At 30.0% G+C, this 13,142-nt stretch overlaps 1 protein-coding gene across 1 annotated transcript in view; it reads left to right on the forward strand.

Annotated features, from left to right (window-relative positions):
* LOC143052814 (neurogenic locus notch homolog protein 1-like) overlaps positions 1-12,078 on the forward strand; it is a 314,515-nt gene extending 302,437 nt beyond the window's left edge. The window contains exons 4-7 of the transcript XR_012971252.1: positions 2,901-3,052; positions 8,537-8,638; positions 9,284-10,641; positions 11,878-12,078. The gene's annotated coding sequence lies outside the window, so the exon portion shown is untranslated. The remainder of the gene's footprint in view (positions 1-2,900; positions 3,053-8,536; positions 8,639-9,283; positions 10,642-11,877) is intronic.
* Positions 12,079-13,142: the final 1,064 nt, after the last annotated feature.

Raw genomic sequence — 13,142 nt, forward strand, 5'->3', positions numbered from 1 at the left:
ATGTACATGTACAAGTTGGGAGACAAAACGACTGAAAGAAAATTAACAAAGTTACCTTTTAGGGCTCTGGGGGCCATATTGCTCGCATACTAGGCGTCGGAAAAGGTCCGAAAAGTTTCTGTCTTAAAATTAGTTTTTAGAACGAGTATACAAGTATATATATACATTTATAGCGTCAGTTAAAATTTTCCCGACCATCATCGCGGATGCCCTGCCTCTATTGCAAAACCTACCTATTGTATTTATTGTTAACTTGTTCTCGTCCTGAGCATGCATGAAATATTTTCCACTGGACGTTAACCAACCAATAATCAAAGCAATCAATCCTACAATTTACACCCGTCACTTTGAACTTTAGTTGTTAAAATTTAAATCATTGCCTCTATTTTTTTTCAAAAAAATCGAAAAAGTTTAAACGCAGACCGCGAGGAAGACCAAAATTGAACAGTTACGCAAAACTAAATATCTACGTTACCGCTTGCTCATTTTGGAAGTGGGGTAACATGAGACTTTATTTGTAAAAGTACAAGTACAAATATTTTTGTTTGTGTACATGTACATGTTATTTGTACAAAAGTTGGCTGATAGAATGATAAATGGAGATATGTGATATGCAATTTATAAGATAGCAACAGCTGGGCATTTATTAACTGACATCAACACCTTGAAGACATCAAGAAAATCGTAACTAATGCTAATTGGAATGCTGCGATTTGTTCGTTTGTTGTATTTTCTACAACACGAGGAAGCAGATATGCGCAAAGCAGTGATTTTTCTGACTGATATCAGACGAGACTCCAGTTCCATAAATTATCATGTCTATGGACGCAAAATATAATGAGACTTTCCAAGACTGTTTTTGCGTGTTTACAGGGTGGTTGGCTTTGGTAGTCTGTCGAACACATCGCATCGGCATATTTAACGATATCGAAGGGTTCTGATAAATCTAATGGCCGATTGGTACATCTCATCCAAACAGATAAACAGTACTCTGTATAATGTTCTCCGATACTACACGAGTATAACAAATCCTAATCTTGTAATAGATTCATGTTACTGTCCGTTTTTGTCATCTGCAATAAAACTTTAATTTTGAGACCAAATGCCGCTATTTAATGACATTACATCATTTGAAAAAGCGACAGCATATACTCATATGTGTATCTTTTAAATTTTTAATTTATAAATTTTTATTTTGCAATTTTTGTTTGCATGCCGAATTGATGTGCACGCAACTGCGTGTTGGCGTATAGGGAGCTACGCGCCTGTGACTTTACACTTCTTATTTGTAGTTTTAGTAAAAGTTGGAACATTTTGAGTATGTGTAGTATAATTGCCACAGTAACATTTCAGTCTCTTGGTTAATATTAGTTTAAGTCTTTTAAAACTTTTGCTCTTCTCTAGAAAATTCAAACCATTATGAAATATAAGGAGATGCGGTAAAATTTCCAATTAATCAACTTTCCACCAAAGCCGAAATGACGGAAATGCTAGCCTTCTTACATTGCTACTACATTTCAGATCTCCAAATTACCATTCCATTATATGAACTGCATATTAAAAAATATGCATTGTCACCAAATTACTTAATCGTTCAACACACAATAATTAGTTCTTTTACGTTTTCCATATCAACAAAACATTTATGCTAATTAAGTTGCAGCAGTGTTTTTTTCATATGTTAGATGAAATATATATTATAAATATTACAGATATTTACATGGAAACAATATCAGCAATATTGAAGAACACGCTTTTGGAAAGTTAACATCTTTAACCTTCTTGTAAGTTTATAATTACTTCACGAATGAAGAAAACATATAAACAGTCCAACTATATATATATAGCTAGTAGACATCTGCAGTCGTATGTACACGATTTGATATTAAGTATTTAAATTATCATTGCCAATTATGTGTTGCAATTATGGATTGTTACTTTTGTTATCTTGTTAGTTTGTTTCATACTGTTGTTTTTCCCAAACCATCATCGTGTTCATTCATGGATGTATGATAATCATGTATTGATCAATAAGCTACCAGTGGGATCTGTTATAACATCCGTTTGGAACTGTAAATGTTCTATGTAATTGACGAGTTCTATAACAGTTCTTACCGAGAAATTTAAAAATAAATATAGGGTAAAACGTTAGAGTACATTATATTGAAGAATAGTTATAGTAATGACATATGTGAGGCAAACTCTCTAAACATGATTTACAATACGAAGAGTAAGATCATTTAAGTGAGCACATTTAGTTATTTTTTTCCATTTTGAAAGTAAAGCATTTTGTTTCAAACAATGTATTTTGTGTACGTAAATTAGAAATACTACTATATAGAAAAAGTCTACAGGATATTTTCTTTAATATTTTACTACAGGATAATACAATCGGGACCAATTGTTTCTTTAAAACTGTCTATGCGTATCATAAGAGCTATATTCACATTGGTTTTTCTCATTTTTTTCTATCCATTCACATTATGGTATTGTTTTTTGTATAACCCATGTGATTTTACACATAGCTGTAAATATTCTTCTATTTTGATATTAGACGATTTTTAAATTTTGTGAAGGTCTTTCTTTTTGAAATGTATATCATCACCGGATTGATTAAATTAACGGTACAAATTTGCTTGCACCAGATGCGCATTTTGACAATGTGATGCTCGTGACCAAAATATTTGAAATCCAAAGCTCATATAAAAAAATATAGCCAAATCCGTGAAAGGAATCAGAGCTATGCATGAGGAAGACACATTCCTTAATTTATAATAATTCTATCATTTTGTAACATCAAATTTTAATAACACAAATAATCCATATTTTCATGCCAGTACCGAAGTGAGGTTTCTTTGTCCTTAAACTATATGGACTTGACAGTTTATATGTATTTTTAGGGAGCTCTCAGGAAATCCACTTAATTGTGACTGCAGTATTTTTCCATTCTGGTCATGGTTGATTGAACGATCTTCTATAGGAACAACTGCTAAATGTAGCAACGGAACATTAGTTACATCGCTTCAGTCAGCTGCGCTAGAAACATGTCATCGTAAGTAGTATCATTTGTGACCTTTCAAAATATAATGCTTGAGGGACGAAAGATACCAGAGGGACAGTCAATCTCATAAATTGTAAATAAACTAACAACGCCATGGATAACAATGAAAAATAGACAAATAGACAAACATAGTACACATTACACAACGTAGAAAACTAAAGAATAAACGACCCGAACCCCACCAAAAACTAGGGGTGATCTCAAGTGCGGGAAAACGGTACTATTTATTCTGCCATTGGCGACAATGTTAACATTTTCTAAATTTACCACTTTTTAAAATAAAAACCTGGATAAAACAGTTATATGTTGTGTTAGTACTTTATTACTCTGTTTTAAAAATTAAAGCCAAATAGTATCATGACCAACTTCCAACGGAGCTTGTTTATGTTATCCATGCCCACCGTCATTTTGCACCAAATTTATGAAATTTTGCAAGTCTTTTCGAATAATTCTCTAGAAAATATTTCAATAGGTTTTAAAATTTATATTGTAAATATACACACTGCAGTTATTCATAGATAAATAAAAAATATATTGTACCCTTACATCCAATCACAGCGCTCCTAATTTGACTTCCTTCACCTGCCTTGGGTACACAAAAGGCCAACCTAATGCTGGTAAAAATAAATACTACCGTTTTCCCTATACTGTGACATAAAGATATAAAGAATTCTTATGACATTATTAATGCAATACTGGGCTATTGTGAAAACCTTGGCTATAATAAATACTTGTATGTCCCCAGTACTTAAAGAAACATAGATCATTTTATGTCCCCACCCCTACATGCTGGTTTACCTCATTCTCTACTTCTTTCAGAAAAGCCTTAATAAACAACCTGTATCCAATCATATTTTATCTTATTTAAAAAGAATGATAAATAGTTCCATTAAAACAGATAAAATGGACAGTTCCATTCAATTTGTATTCATTTTATCAAAAATTTACAAGAAATGCACAATTTCAAGATTTTTCATACTAATCTCCATTCCATGCTTTAGTATATGCCATATTGTGGTTAAAATTTTTAGAGCCTGTTATAAAATCTATTATTCTGTCTTGAGATGATGAAAACAAAGATATTAGACACTTTAAACATTAAATATGCAAACTTCTCAGCTGTAAAGTTGCCTTTGTTGCCTGTATTAATCAATGAAAAAGCTGAATTATGTCCCTTGGGAGTATTAATTTCCAACAAAAGTCCTTTAAAACAGTAGGAAATGAAAAATTATTGATGTCTGATATAATAAAAGAAAGAAACTACAAAATGAAGCACTTTTGAAATATTTGCTGCATGCATTATCAAGAATGTGAACAATTCTTTACACAGGAGAGTATAAATTCTATGTAAATTTAGCCTCAAGTGGGCCTCTTTTTTTCTTAGATGAACAATTCTAACACCGAAAATGCTTTCAATGTGACCAAATATTGCCTAATTCCATAAACAGTACAAACTAAACTAGACAATTTCCCATTTTAATAGATTATGTTTACAGAAATACCCAAGTTATACATTTAGGGAAATACGCAGCAAAAAAGGCAAACATTTCAGTAAAAAATATTTGTCGCGACTTAAATTCTGGTGTTTCCAATTGAAAAAATCATTGCGAAAGGTGAAATCAAATACAAAAGAACTATAATATGGTGCATTTTACACAATATAGTTAATATTGACATCCTAGAATAAAGTTTTATATCATTACCAAACAATTTGACCTATCATGATGACTCAGCACTTTTCTCAACACAGTATTGTTCTCAGTGAAAAATTTCTATTCTTTGTGATAAAAATCAAATGTACAAATCAAAAGCTTCAAAATAGTATAAAAGAATTGAAGTTTGAGTGACTTTGATTTCCCTTGCTATCTTCAGTATAGGGAAAACGGTACTATGTATTCTGCCATTGGCGACAATGTTAACATTTTCTAAATTTACCACTTTTTAAAATAAAAACCTGGATAAAACAGTTATATGTTGTGTTAGTACTTTATTACTCTGTTTTAAAAATTAAAGCCAAATAGTATCATGACCAACTTCCAACGGAGCTTGTTTATGTTATCCATGCCCACCGTCATTTTGCACCAAATTTATGAAATTTTGCAAGTCTTTTCGAATAATTCTCTAGAAAATATTTCAATAGGTTTTAAAATTTATATTGTAAATATACACACTGCAGTTATTCATAGATAAATAAAAAATATATTGTACCCTTACATCCAATCACAGCGCTCCTAATTTGACTTCCTTCACCTGCCTTGGGTACACAAAAGGCCAACCTAATGCTGGTAAAAATAAATACTACCGTTTTCCCTATACTGTGACATAAAGATATAAAGAATTCTTATGACATTATTAATGCAATACTGGGCTATTGTGAAAACCTTGGCTATAATAAATACTTGTATGTCCCCAGTACTTAAAGAAACATAGATCATTTTATGTCCCCACCCCTACATGCTGGTTTACCTCATTCTCTACTTCTTTCAGAAAAGCCTTAATAAACAACCTGTATCCAATCATATTTTATCTTATTTAAAAAGAATGATAAATAGTTCCATTAAAACAGATAAAATGGACAGTTCCATTCAATTTGTATTCATTTTATCAAAAATTTACAAGAAATGCACAATTTCAAGATTTTTCATACTAATCTCCATTCCATGCTTTAGTATATGCCATATTGTGGTTAAAATTTTTAGAGCCTGTTATAAAATCTATTATTCTGTCTTGAGATGATGAAAACAAAGATATTAGACACTTTAAACATTAAATATGCAAACTTCTCAGCTGTAAAGTTGCCTTTGTTGCCTGTATTAATCAATGAAAAAGCTGAATTATGTCCCTTGGGAGTATTAATTTCCAACAAAAGTCCTTTAAAACAGTAGGAAATGAAAAATTATTGATGTCTGATATAATAAAAGAAAGAAACTACAAAATGAAGCACTTTTGAAATATTTGCTGCATGCATTATCAAGAATGTGAACAATTCTTTACACAGGAGAGTATAAATTCTATGTAAATTTAGCCTCAAGTGGGCCTCTTTTTTTCTTAGATGAACAATTCTAACACCGAAAATGCTTTCAATGTGACCAAATATTGCCTAATTCCATAAACAGTACAAACTAAACTAGACAATTTCCCATTTTAATAGATTATGTTTACAGAAATACCCAAGTTATACATTTAGGGAAATACGCAGCAAAAAAGGCAAACATTTCAGTAAAAAATATTTGTCGCGACTTAAATTCTGGTGTTTCCAATTGAAAAAATCATTGCGAAAGGTGAAATCAAATACAAAAGAACTATAATATGGTGCATTTTACACAATATAGTTAATATTGACATCCTAGAATAAAGTTTTATATCATTACCAAACAATTTGACCTATCATGATGACTCAGCACTTTTCTCAACACAGTATTGTTCTCAGTGAAAAATTTCTATTCTTTGTGATAAAAATCAAATGTACAAATCAAAAGCTTCAAAATAGTATAAAAGAATTGAAGTTTGAGTGACTTTGATTTCCCTTGCTATCTTCAGTATAGGGAAAACGGTACTATGTATTCTGCCATTGGCGACAATGTTAACATTTTCTAAATTTACCACTTTTTAAAATAAAAACCTGGATAAAACAGTTATATGTTGTGTTAGTACTTTATTACTCTGTTTTAAAAATTAAAGCCAAATAGTATCATGACCAACTTCCAACGGAGCTTGTTTATGTTATCCATGCCCACCGTCATTTTGCACCAAATTTATGAAATTTTGCAAGTCTTTTCGAATAATTCTCTAGAAAATATTTCAATAGGTTTTAAAATTTATATTGTAAATATACACACTGCAGTTATTCATAGATAAATAAAAAATATATTGTACCCTTACATCCAATCACAGCGCTCCTAATTTGACTTCCTTCACCTGCCTTGGGTACACAAAAGGCCAACCTAATGCTGGGAAAAATAAATACTACCGTTTTCCCTGCAGATGTGTTGCTCATCTTATAACAAATACGGTAAATAGTCTAATTCGGTAGTTTACATTCATGAAAGGGAAGGGAACATATCAAATATCATTTGTGAAACATTCAATTTCTTGTTGCATTGAAGACCTGTTGGTGACCTTCTGCAGTTGTCTGCTAAATGGTCGAGTTGTTGTCTCTTTGGCACATTCCCCATTTCCATTCTAAATTTTTTTTTTATAATTCATGAATTCATGAATTCTCTTCTCAAACAACAGAATTTCAAATAAATAAGATAGTTTGTTTCAATGAAAAAAAAACGTCATTTAATAATGTGAACCAACACAAACAAATTTGAATACAAAAGGTACAACACATTATCTCCTGTAGATCAAACAAATTAATTTGAATGGACAATTACCCTAGAATAATACAGTACATTTGCAAACTTTTTGAAAACACAAATACAACAAATATGTTTGGTATTAATATTGCTGATGAATCGAGTAACGAAACAAAAACATGTATGAGTTCTTCTTGTGTTTAAAATGAAAAGTGTATTACAAACATACTGAACTTCGAAGAAAACTTCTAAACGGAAAATTTCTAATCTAGTGGCAAATGTCAAAAGTTTTAACACGTTAAAGTTTTAACACATTAATAGAAAGAATAACAACTATAATTTTCCTTTGTTGGTACAGTGATTTTCTTATGTAGAAAATGATGGATAAAACCAGATTTTTATAGAATGTACTGAACGATGAAAGAAAATAAATCTATTCGTCTCTTGTTTATCCCTCGAAAGCATAAGTGTCCTTGAAAACAACGCTATATTGCTAGGTACGCCAACTGCTCTCCAAAACTGCTTTCTACAAAATGAGCATACATTAAATCAGAAATTACAACCGAGCTTCAGAAATATTTGGAAATATTGTACCCTTAGAATGATGTGAATAAATAAGATGTATCAATTTTCATGTAAATACGATATTCCCGATCGTGCTTTTCTTATCATGGTATCTGTGTTGGTTGCTAGTATTGGCTTTGAAAGATACTGTTCCCCAATGAAAGTCGAAAGTTGTCAATTTAAATAGAAAAGAAATCAAGAGCAGAAACGTTAATGAACATATATGCTACTATTGTCTTTTTCTACTTAACAATAACGTCGATCAATGATGCGTCAATCTGTCTTTGTCTTATGAGTTTGAAGGATAATTCGTATATCTGATTTCATATTAAAAAGACTGATTAAAATTTATATTTTCATTTCTCTGCATATTTTCATTAAAACCACGACATTAACGTGAACGTTTACATATGCTTTAAAATAAAACTGCATCAGTAATCAATATATGCTTTACACATCAACAAAATATGTCAATGCATTGTATTTCAATAATAATATTAAAACTGGTAAATTCTATAGGTCTGTTAAGGTTATTTTATTTGAAAATGTTTGATATAACAATTTAATAATAATGTCTTTTACAATTCATGGTAGTATTCTTTTGTTTCAGCTGATAACTGTCTACAATGCTTCAATGGTGGGAAATGTGTGGCAATGGGTTATACACTTATATGTAAATGTATAGGACAATGGACCGGGAAGTTTTGTCAAGGTGCATATTTAGTTATTTTAAAGGCGACATAAAAGTAATGAAACAACTAAATTTTCATATGTTAAGTATAAAAATGGGCACTTAAGATGAGGTAATTTAATATAGGAGGTCTGTCATTCATTTTGGCAAACATTGATGGTTATACGTATATACCTAAGTATTCAAAAACTACATTGTTAACTGGTCCTGTCCAATTCAAATGAAAATGGTAGCTTCAAATTTATTTCCATTGAAACTGTAGAAATTTGTTTTTTAGTCAGTTTTTGGAACATAGAATAATTTCATCTTTAAAAAAAGATAATGAGGAAGAAATGCTTTAAACATTCAATCCGTATCGACGCTTTTCCAGTCAAATCTACATCATAAACGTTCAAATCCTTAAAAATAACTTAGTAAAGGCAATCTTAATTTTGTTAAGACCTTCATGAAAGGTTAAATTCAAATAAGTTACCAGACTAGTAACACTCGACAATCTTACAACATTTTAACTTTTAATGTCAAAATACATGACAATGCCTTGACAACAAGCAGAACGTCGTTTTAATGTGTGTTTTTTCTAAGGTCGGGTTGTTTTCTCTTTGACTCATTCCCCATTTCTATTATCAATTTTATTATTGATTTAATTCTACACTCAAATTTAAACAGAAAGTCAGTGTACCTCGTACGACTGTGGTTTTGGTGATTGTTATATAGAGCCTGTCAATGGTACAGCTCAGTGTTTGTGTGACGACATATATGCTAACTTTTGTCCAGGTAAGTGGTGTAATTTTTATTACAAAGTAATGTAGACATTGTTTTAAAATCGAAACCAAGTGTTTTAATTTCTTGTTAGTGCATAAAAACTTTTTTCATCTGAAATTCATTTAAGACCATGAATGTAACACTTAAATAAAACAAGCATTTGTTTGAATTTGCTATAATACATCAATTATATGTATGTTATATATTAGTATGATTTTAGAAAATATTATGTCATATAACATCAATATCATCAAATAGGATGTTCATATCCAAAGTAATGACGATACACAATATTTTGAAGTTTTCATAGTCATACTTGAACTGTTTCATGGGTTAATTATGCATGTTGTCAGTACAAGATATGTTGATGATTACCTGTATTCATATTTTTACACATTGCATGCTTAAACCTATATCCTAAATTCTAATTTGTATGTTTAGTTTATTTATCAATCAATATTCTCAATATTTCAATGCATACTAACAGTACTAACTGTTCATGTGAGAATACAAGGTTGCTTGTTTGTAGGAATGAATGGTTTAATAATATTTGGTTATTATTAGAAATGTGATCAAAATAAAAATAAAATGTTTTATGTATTGTCACTTAAAAAATATTGTTGTTAAAGAAATTTAAGATCATAACTTTTATAGATATCAAACAACGATTTAATGATTACGAAATACTTTTTTGTCACAGGACAATTGTCATTATATTACGCAAAAGAAATTATCTCTTAAATAAAGAATAATAGATTTTCAATTCATCACATATTTTATTACATATATTATGGTAATCTACCTCTTTTGATGAATTATTTAATTAGAATTGTTATATAAGCTGTAACAAAAAATCCTTAAACATTCTTATACATGGTACTTTTCAAACATTGTTCAAAGAATGTTTTGTAAGCAATATTTCATTTTTTGTATAATAAAATATTTTTCTTTTTTAATCAAGCTTATTTTAAAGCAACGGACAAACTTTTTAAACCTTCTTTATCAACTGTTTATTTATATATTGTTTGTTTTCTATATTTCTAAATAATTCTTTACATTCAATTTATGAAACGCAGACATTTCAAATTTATTAAGGTGAAGTTTCATTCTAATGCTAATAAAGAAAGTTATAAGGATAATTAATTGAATGTATTATATTGTCATTGCATGTATGTATGGCCTGATAATATAGTCTCGATACAACATCAGCATACGATGGGCATGATGCGACGTGAACCGCAAAAATAGAAGAACAAGAGAAGGTAATGGTTTGAGCGTTATAAAAGCATATGATTTGTTAAAGCAGGCTATTTGCTACCTTTATTTGTAAAGGCTCAGTTAATCTTTTAGAAAGTTTTATTTGTACATAACCTTTCCCACTAGATGCATCTACCATATACTTTATAGGGGATATGAATTATTTCTTTATCATGAACTCACTGCATATTTCGGATTTATTTTGATCGACACTATATACAATGTTTGCCGAAAAAAATAAAAGTTCAAATTACACTGGAACATTATGTCAAAGCAAGTCAATAACACATCAATAATTCCAAATCGTTAAAATACAGCGTCTCAAACAACATAAGGACTTAAGTCATAACATACTTAAAAGTATCAAGGTGTTTTAATATTACATATTATACACATTTAAGTGTGTTAAACTGATTTTGAGGTATTTTTTCAAAGGGGAGAAACCGCATATAGTTTATCTTTTTATTAGATTAATTTGAGATATTGTAGATTATACAAAAAACCTATGCATAATACGTTTAACAGGTTTGTTATAAATCATATCATTACCGAAGTACTAACAATTGAGTTGTAATTCTATCGGGGACAGCGAAGGTCATGTGTTTGTATTGGCTTTCGTTTTTTTGTGGTTTGTTTTGTATATGCGACTTTTTGTATTTCTTTTCTTCTTATAACGTGACTCTGTACTTTAAAAGATCCCGTCAGTATGATATTGTTCTATTATATGTCATTATGATATATTTCTATTATGAATTACTATATACGTTGAACCACAAACGTCAAAATCATTCAATCGCGTAGTGGAATTAACTATTTGTGGATTCTTTTAAATTCTATATATAACTTTGGACTAGTTTAAATCTCGGTCAATTTCTGAAATTTATTCTTACATACTTTTGATTTTTTAACCCTGTATTCTAACATTGCCTATGAAAAATTTTAAAATCGTTTGTATGCACATTGAACGACAAATTTATGAGAGGTATAAATGTTTCTGACGTCAGACACTCAAATCAATGAATGTGTTCGTAGATAGTAGATGTTTTTGTATTCTTTTAAATTGTTCCTTTTAAAATTGTTATACGATGATGACTGATGTACCCATATTTTTACAACAGCACATGACATATTGCAATATATAGTATTCCTTTATTCGCCATGTTTTGTATTCACGATTTTAGAATGGTAAATTAACTTGCTATAACGTATTTTTATCTTTGTCTACCATTTTCTTTTGTCAGTACTAGTTCCCGTAAAAGATGCAAGAACAGAATTTAGGCATGTTTGAATGGTCGAGGAACATACCCTAGCAACGTCGTATAAAGTACAAGAACAAACAAACAAATAAACAAGTGGAAATATTTCACTGGCGACTTTAATTGTATTCCCTAAACATGTAGGAATGTGTGTAATTGATATTAAATTATTGTGAAAAAACTTAATATGGGTTTTTTATATTTATTTTTTGTGTTTTTATAAGATCATAGTGTATTTATATAAATTCTTCGTGTATTGTATCAGAGATCCTTGTTTAATTCCTACAAGAAGGTAACACCTCCCGAAACGAAAGCTTATTTTTATAAGCTAGAGTTAGAGGAGGGGAAAGGTCTCTGCGGAATGCTAGGCGGTGTTGTCTTAGAAGTTAGAAAATAAAGTACAGGTTCCAGCCCCGGCGCCGGGGAGGAAGTATCGAATCAAATCTACTCTAACATCGTTAGGTTGATTTTTTAGGCATTTATATATATATATATATATTTTTGTTTGCTGTAGATTCATTCATCTTCGTGAATATTTATTTTTGTGGATTGTGGAAAACTTGTGTTAATGTAGATATTTGATTTTTTGGTTTAACTTAAATAACATTTGTAATTCGTTAAACACTAGCATGTATGGTTCACATATACCCTATTGTAACATATTCGTCGCACGCCTGACATATGTTCTGATAGATTATTATTTACTTCAGTGCTGTAAATATATTCCCATGATTGGGCAATATTTTCATTTTCTTTTGAATATAGTTTTTTTGTAAGATTTCTTTTCAATTTGAACATGTTGAAGTATTTCAATTGATCTGTAACAATATTTCTTGGTGATCTGCTAATTTGTTCTTTTTTGTTTTTTTTTCTTTGTTTGTTGTTTTTTTAGACCTAAAAAGTATGCTGTATTTTTGTCGCCTTGTTCTTCCCATACTTGTTTCGATCTTCATTGGGAGCCTTTAACTTTATATTCATAATGCTTTTCTAACTGATTTTCAATTTGATTGTTTGTTGCAAACATTCATTGTTTTAATTTTTCTAATGTTTTTCAGTTAAATGATTGAATTGTTTTCCATTTGTTTAATTTCATTCTTCTTTTATTGTATGCTCTACTTTTGCAATAGTTTATTGTCAACAGTTTAATATCATGTTTTATCGCATTCCAAAGAAAACGCAAGTCCGTAGTTGTGTCTTGCATGATGCAGTTTTATTTTCCAATTATTATTTCTATTTCTTAACAATAATCA

The sequence above is a fragment of the Mytilus galloprovincialis genome, chromosome 11 (assembly GCF_965363235.1).
Source record: "Mytilus galloprovincialis chromosome 11, xbMytGall1.hap1.1, whole genome shotgun sequence".
Taxonomy (NCBI): Eukaryota; Metazoa; Mollusca; class Bivalvia; order Mytilida; family Mytilidae; genus Mytilus; species Mytilus galloprovincialis.